Raw genomic sequence first — 7716 nt, 5'->3', positions numbered from 1 at the left:
ACACCTGTTGTACAGCTATATGCTTATGGTCCTCAATCTTTGTTAACCTTTAACATACCTGTACTAAGAACCCTTAGTTATTGTTATTTTCCCTTACTTTGCAAGTGATGTATACAATGCTTGAAACAATACTTGATCTGTTTTTTCTTGTCTTCAATTTGCCCGTGATTGTCCAGTTGTACAGATTCATTGCAAATTCACGTTTTTCATGCCCTTCTCATGTTTTTTTCGTGAATGTCTAACTACAGCTTGATTCATTGTAATTTTAGACTTGCCTTGCAAGAAATGTATACAATGCTTGGAACGATCCTTAATGTTTTTTCTTGTTTTCAATTTGACCGTGATTGTCCAGTTGTACAGGTTGATTCATTGCAATTTACATTATTCACGTTGTTCATGCCCTTCTCATGTTTTTTTCATGAAATGTCACTTTACAGCTTGATTCATATCCTATACTTTTACAAGTGTATAATTCTTTATACCGATCTCGGTGTTTGCCTTCGGCCATCTTTCTAAGTGCCGCTTTTACTTCTCTTGTACCCCCGGGGCACTAGCACCGCCACTTCACGCTCTAGTCCCTTTCTATTGCACGTACTGGACCCGCCCAAACACGGTCACGTGATACTGCCGGCACCAACTTCATCTGGTTACGCCGCGCAGAACGCCTGAGACGCTTCATTCGTCCAACGACCCCTCTCTTCCAGACTGATCCGGTTCTGCGTCCTGGACTGCCGTGAAATTTCCCCAGCCGGACTCCATTTGATCCCTTAAACCTATGCTCCGGGTAAGCTCCCAACTCTTCGTTGTCCCGTTCGCCGCAGTTTGACTGCTCTACCCCCACTGAATCACCAATACCCCCGCCCCACCAAGGGATAACGTAGTCCGTTCTTTCTCCTTTTAGAGCGCTGCCAAGTACAACGCACGCTCTAGCTCTTCACTACTATCACTAACTGGTAAGATCATGACGCCGCTCTTCCATTGTTTGGTTTTTCTCCACGGCCTCATTTTAAATATGTAATTCGTCCTGTTCTCTTCTTTCCCCGCCCAGATACACACCACAGTTACCCTACTACTGTTACTCTGACGTTACAGCGCACCCCCTGAATTACTTTCCTTGGACCTTCGCCGTCCCTTGACACCAGGTATCCTTCTACCCACCTTTCCAAGGTCTTCTCTGCCTCAATTTGCTTCCTCGGGTCCCACGACCAATTTCTTTCCTTTTCCTCCTGTCCTTATAGAAGTACCTCATGAATCGTGTAACCATAGTCCTGATGATGACCTCAAGCTAAAGAGGTCGAAACGCCGTCGACTCCACAACGCCAATTGCGGCATTGAAAAGGGTCATTCACAAATAATGAAATTATGTTTGTGACTGTAAATTCCTTGTAAATACTTTTGTTTGACCCCCATTGTTTAATTGCCGTTCCACGGTGTTGCCTATACACTTGTGTCACTGCGCCGTTCACTCACCACGACACCCCCAGTGCACATATGGTTGTTATCGTTACTGAATTTAGTTGTATTTTCGTGCTTCTATCTACAAATAACAACCTTTCACCCTCCTCTTGGTCTCCCTTGTCACTTTTGTGCTATATGATTAATTCTCATGCTGAACGGTTCCCTTACATGATTTACCAGTTGAGACATTGTCTTTTTGCTACTAGACATAGAGAGCAAGCTCCAAAATCTTGAACGGCAATATGAGCTGTAACCGATGCCTGATGCTTTCGCACAAATGAGGGAGTTAACCAAGAAACATGCAGAAACTGTAGAGCAAGAGGTGCACTATATGTCTAGATGCTCTACGCTAGAGCATATGGGGAGGGCGACAGGGCAAAACGGACACTTACTGCATAGCTGTCTGAACATAAAGAGCAGGCTCACATAGTTGAGATACTGGACACAAACTCGGAGCTGAGATACATGACTTAGGTAATATTATCAGTCTTCACTGAGTACTATGGTGGCTTACACGCACACTGAAACAGGGCTACAGAACGGGAGGTAGCTGATTATCTCAAGGATGTGGCACTGGACTGGCTGTCCTCAGGACAAGGTGAGTATCTTCTCCAATCACTAACAGTAGATGATGTCAAAGAAGCCATACAAAAACTGGCAAATGGTAAGCTGCGGGCACAGATGGTCTTCCTGGTAAATTTTACAAGATGTATGCTGATCTGCTGTCCCGCAGCTTGCTGAAGTGTATGCGGAAGCATATGAGAGTGGGATTTTATTTATTTATTTATTTATTTAAGCTTGTACCGCGCACAGCTACCCACAATGGGTTTCCCGGCGCCAGGGATAGACTGTAGAAGAAAAGAGAATGTCACCTTGACTTAAGGCCTCTGCCGACTATTGGTCACGCTTAGTAAAGAGCAGGGTCTTCAAAGCCTTACGGAAGCGGAGTAAGTTGGTCTCAGATTTTAATGCCAATGGGAGGGAGTTCCAGTACCTACCGCATACGTTGCGGAAGCCCCTAATAGTTATGCTATTGAAACCAGATAAGGTCTCTAAGCACTGCGAATCATACGGCCACTCTCTCTAATGAATACTGATGTGAAAATACTCACCAAAATCATAGCACTGAGATTACAGTCACTGGTGCCCGCATTGGTGCTACCAGATCAGCCAGGCTTTGTGCAGGAGCGGTCCATGGCACATAATCTGAGGACTTTGTTCGCAACATTACATCAGCCAGACCCTGAGAGGAAGGCTGTGGCGGTGTTGCTCGACGCCGCCAAGGCTTTCGATTCCATACAGTGGGGCTATATGTTTGCTGTACTGTGTTGTATGGGGCTCCCTCCTCCATGTGTGCAATGGATACGTCTGCTATATGATGCACCAACGGAAAGGATTAGGGTCAACAAGTTTGTGTCGGATCCCATTAGAATATGCAGAGCGACGAGGCAGGGCTGTCTGCTGTCGCCCATGCTCTTTTCTTTAGTGCTCGAACCTCTGGCATGTAAAGTTAGACAGCTGCACAAGCAGGCGGAGCTTAGGTTCTGGCAGCAGCTACTAGCCATATCCCTGTATGTGGATGATATGCTGCTGTACATGCGGAAGCCAGAGCTGAATCTAGACCTACTGCTCCAAGAGTATGTAAAGTTTGGCGGGTATTCTGGCCGCAATATAAATTGGGATAAGTCAATAATGTTACCTTTCACACAGTGTACAATGCCGTGTGAATTGGAGTACCCGCTGAAGTGGGCCACGGAAGCTATCAAGTATCTTGGGATTTGGTTGCATAGGGATCTGGGGGTAGTGGTGCAGATGAACTACGGGTAGGCGATCGGAACACTGACAGACCAGGTATCCCGTGGATGCATCTCCCGCTGTCTCTAGCAGACCGCATCACTGTAATAAAAATGATGATTCTACCCAGATTTTTTTATTTGTTCACAATCATTCCAAAAGTGTTGACTAAAGCTTTTTTTCAAGTCACTTTCGGCAGGTCTATCGACATTGGTATAGGCGAATAAGAACTCGGGATCCAGTTGGAAATACAGCTCTAGCCATTTGAGCGGGGTGGATTTGGAGCACCAGATATGCGCCTCTACTATCTCTGTGCGCAAGCACATTTTGCGCATTATTGGCGCTTCCCACAAAGATGTTTGCCGCATTTGGCTGTGGAGTTGGACGATGTCCATCCAACTCCACTCTCTGCGGTGGTGCTCTACGAACGACCCCTTAAGTCTGAGATGCACATTAATACGGTGACTTGCACTAACCGTGTAGGGAAAGAGCTGCGGGTGAAGGCGGGAAGGGATTATCTCTATGCGCCGGCATGGTTGCTAGATGTGCACCCTGGCATATCTGTTGCTCAGGCGCGTGGTCCACTGGACACTCTAAAGATGGTGGGAGTCCTTACATTGGGCGATCTATACCCAAGTGGGAAATTTATAACGCTGGCAGTCCTCACTACAAACAAACAGTACATGGCTATGTTGGGCTTTGCGTATGCCAGATCGCGGGCTGCTATTCATATGGTCTACCCGGAGTACCTGGATGAGCCGAAGCCTCTGAATGAACTTCAGGTGCTGATGTCCACAGAGGAAAGGAAATGCCGAATAACCAGGCTGTATAACGCCTCCCTGGTTGAGAACCCAATGGTTAAGTCTGGTGCGTTTGAAAAATGAAATGCTTTGTTGGACGTGCAGATGTCATAGGAAGATTGGGTTACGTGCTGTGCACTGACTGGGTGCCTCACGGCAAATTGCAACTTACAGATATAATATTTTAAGTATTTCCAGCAGATGTATTATACACCAGTATGCCTGCATCAATTTGGGTTGTGTGACGACTCCTGCTGTTTACGCTGTGGGGTGGAAAATGATGACTTTATGAATTTAGCATGGAGCTGTAAGAATGTAGCATTACATTGGAGTAAAGTGACGCAAATCATCTTGAAGATGACTATGGAAAGGGTAGTATGCACGCCGCAGGTATGTTTATTGGGACTGCTGAAAGCAATTCAACAGAGCTATCATAAACTTGTAGCTATTGTAATATTACTGGCCAAGAGACTAGTGGCCAGAAACTGGGATGGGAAGATGGTGCCAACAGTGAAGGCATGGCTCAAGGACCTTGTATACCTTAAAGAGCAGTTGGACATTTATACGGAGGAGCTTCCAATTGCATCCAGGCCAAAAAATATTTGGATCCCTGTAACAATTTACTTTTTGGGGAACCCTGATGTTTTTTGATAAGTTGCGGACTAGGTCTAGAAATGCTATCTGGGGGAATGATAAGATTTGATAGACCGGATAAAGGCACTGTTGGCCCGCCAGGGGATGGTCGTGAGATGCACATTGCATTGATTGTATTGAGTGATATGAACAAATATGCACTGTAAGTTGTTAATCAAGTTGTATTGTTGAGGGATGGGACTACATTGAATAAGAATGTATGATTCTTGGATGTATTGACAAAATGAATAATAATTAAAAAAAAATGTAAACTACGAAAAGAAAACAAAAACCATTGAGTTCAAGAGAGGCAAAAACTAGCATTAACTGCTTTAAAATAGAAAAAGAGAGGCTACTAGGTCGAAGAGCATCAAGAAAACCCTAGACCACACACAATGAGAGTAGTACTGTACATTACAATCTAATGCAAGTGTTGTACTGTAGCAATTACCCTGTTTTAAGATGGAAACTTTAAGTCCTATGGGCTCTTCTTCCCCATAAAGAGCAAGGCACGTACCATGTTTCTCTCTCTCTCTTAGGCAAAGCAAAGTTAGTTACCATGCAAATAATACCTGCAAGGCCAGATATCAAGCCCTTCTCAAACCGACAACACAGGGCCAACTGCAGAATAAGGGGTATCAAGCAAGAAACAGAAATTAGGCCCACTAAACACGCAACCACTCAGAGGACACAGATGTCAGAAGTAGTGCCGTCCATTAACAGAAAGAGCTATCGAGCTGAACAAGACGGTCGGGATTGGAACACAAGCAAGATGCCAGAGTCTGAAGCATAAAGAAATAGCCAGAACTCAGGCTGCCAATGTCAATGGAACAAGGCAAGCTGTTGAAGATGGAAAATCATAGTTTCTGGAGACTCAGTATAATACATCCTGATATGAAGGTGCTCCAGAAATAAATATGCATAAGTGACATCTCTTGAAACCTAAAACAACGTAAATAAAACCAGACAGCCAAACCACAAACACATTGTGGCACGTCTCCATTCAACTACTCCAAGGTGAAAATGAGTCTAAATCAGAAGGAATCTCAGAAGACACCAAGCGTTGGCACATACCACCATGACAGAAACAACAGTATCAAATGTCACAGCTGGAAATAGTATCACAAATTTTGAAGGGAATAAGTGCCACTGTTACCTCCAAGGACACAGCTTACAGTGCCAAGCAGGAGTCAGGGCACGTATTAAACAATAATAGCAAAACAGATCACTACATAGGATCACCAACAGCCTCAACCGAGAAGCAGACACAACAAGTATAGTCTTCATTTGTCAAGGGAAAAAATTGTGAAAACGATCATAACCAGAGTTCAACAAGCGCGGTAAAGAGCTGATTATGGTTATCAGAGATCTCCTTGAAATACACTGTGGTTCAAAAGACCTTTATGCAGACACGACCATAATGACAGTGGTGCCATCCAATAACCTTCCGTATGAAAACAGGAGAAAACAAATTAAGCTAGCCCTATTCCATCCAGGCGTTAGGAGGGGACCAGGACCCACGGCATCCTGGCTGCCAAACCACAGCTAGTCACACCCCAAGCAGAAAAAAGCACGTCACTGAGTTTGGTCGTCGCTGCAAGAGGTCATAGGTGAAGGAACAAGTGGCAAACTGCTCTATCATTTCACCACAGCTGCTACCCCGAAAAAGTGAAGAATTATACATAGCAAAAGATGCATCCCCATTATGTGAGATTTCCCCATAGCAAACAAATATGCTACACACCCAGAACAACCAAAGCTGCTGATGGAGCATGTAAATGTATACCTCCTCAAATTTGCATGAAATTAATTACGTAATCATTCTAAAATTAATTTAAAATAACATGTTTGCAGTGAAAATTTACTAATCAACCTTTGCATCTTGATAAACATGAAATACACGTGGGACTAAAATGCCAATTGCATGGCAGAACATTTAATTAATTAACTATGGTACGCAAAACTAACATTAAATTGTGGTAAAATAGTAAAACTGCATGATTTATGTTGCTTTGTGATTCTTTGTGCTTTAAAATCATTAAATGGTAAGTATCATTGCTTTAATTGTTGCCATAGTTAGGAAAATACTACTATATATTGGGATTAGTGTGGGTTTAAACATTAGCATCTTCATTTCTATATTTTAATTACTATTATGTCTATTTTTGCTTAAGTTGGCATTCGGACCTACTAGGCCGCAGTACCCAAGATGGCGTTCTCTGAAGCAGATGCCACCATGTGAGCACGATGATTTCTGCGCATGCCCAGATGGCTCTGGAGATCACCAAGTGACCTGAACTTCTGACATCGTGTTCCCGGTCAAGGATTGGGATTTGATCGCCAGCCAATAGATGACTATGTGGGAACAGCGGAAAGGACAATAAAGAACCCATGTAATATGACTTTTTCACCTTGAAATGTTACATTCGCTGTTCTCGCCTGAGAAACATTTACAATTTGTGCCTTCGTATGCCAAGTTACCATGAAGAACCAGTTTTCACTGGGAAAAAATTGAAACGAACTGATGATAACCCCCAACTGTTCAATCAGAACATTTTCCTTGCCCCTAAAACTCGCCATATTTTACATGATGTAAGGGGAAAAAGGGTATAAAATTGGGCCCTCGTCAGTTATTGGGTGTCAATTGGGTTGATCGTTTGTGGCGTTGGGTTGCACTGAGCTGGTATTTATTCGTTGGTTTGCTTTGGGTTTATTTGGTGTTTGGGAGAAGAGTTTTGCTGTGCATCCGATATTTCTGCCTGACGGTTTGATCCTTCGCTGTGGGTCAGACAGCCTGTCCAGGGAGTTGTACCTGAGAATGCGGAGAACTCTCTATTTGATCTGAGGCCATCGTCGCTTGCTGATTGGTAACTGGAAATTTCATATTCATGTCTAATTTCTAAATGTTTGATTTCTCTTTAATAAAACTAAAAGATTATATTATGAGCTGTATTTGATAAATATAAACGTAAGAAATGTTATTAATTAGATAAACAACAATTGAAATATTAAGAATGAGTTTGTGATTCTT

At 43.4% G+C, this 7716-nt stretch overlaps 1 long non-coding RNA gene across 1 annotated transcript; it reads left to right on the top strand.

Annotated features, from left to right (window-relative positions):
* Nucleotides 1-660: 660 nt before the first annotated feature.
* LOC146798273 (uncharacterized) lies at nt 661-7716 on the top strand. The gene is made up of 4 exons (XR_014969139.1): nt 661-784; nt 902-953; nt 1049-1142; nt 6860-7716. It is a non-coding gene; the product is annotated as an uncharacterized LOC146798273 (long non-coding RNA).

Source organism: Triturus cristatus, chromosome 9 (genome assembly GCF_964204655.1).
Source record: "Triturus cristatus chromosome 9, aTriCri1.1, whole genome shotgun sequence".
In the NCBI taxonomy this organism is placed as follows: domain Eukaryota; kingdom Metazoa; phylum Chordata; class Amphibia; order Caudata; family Salamandridae; genus Triturus; species Triturus cristatus.
Note: the sequence above shows the minus strand (reverse complement) of the source record. Positions and strands in the feature narration are given on the sequence as shown.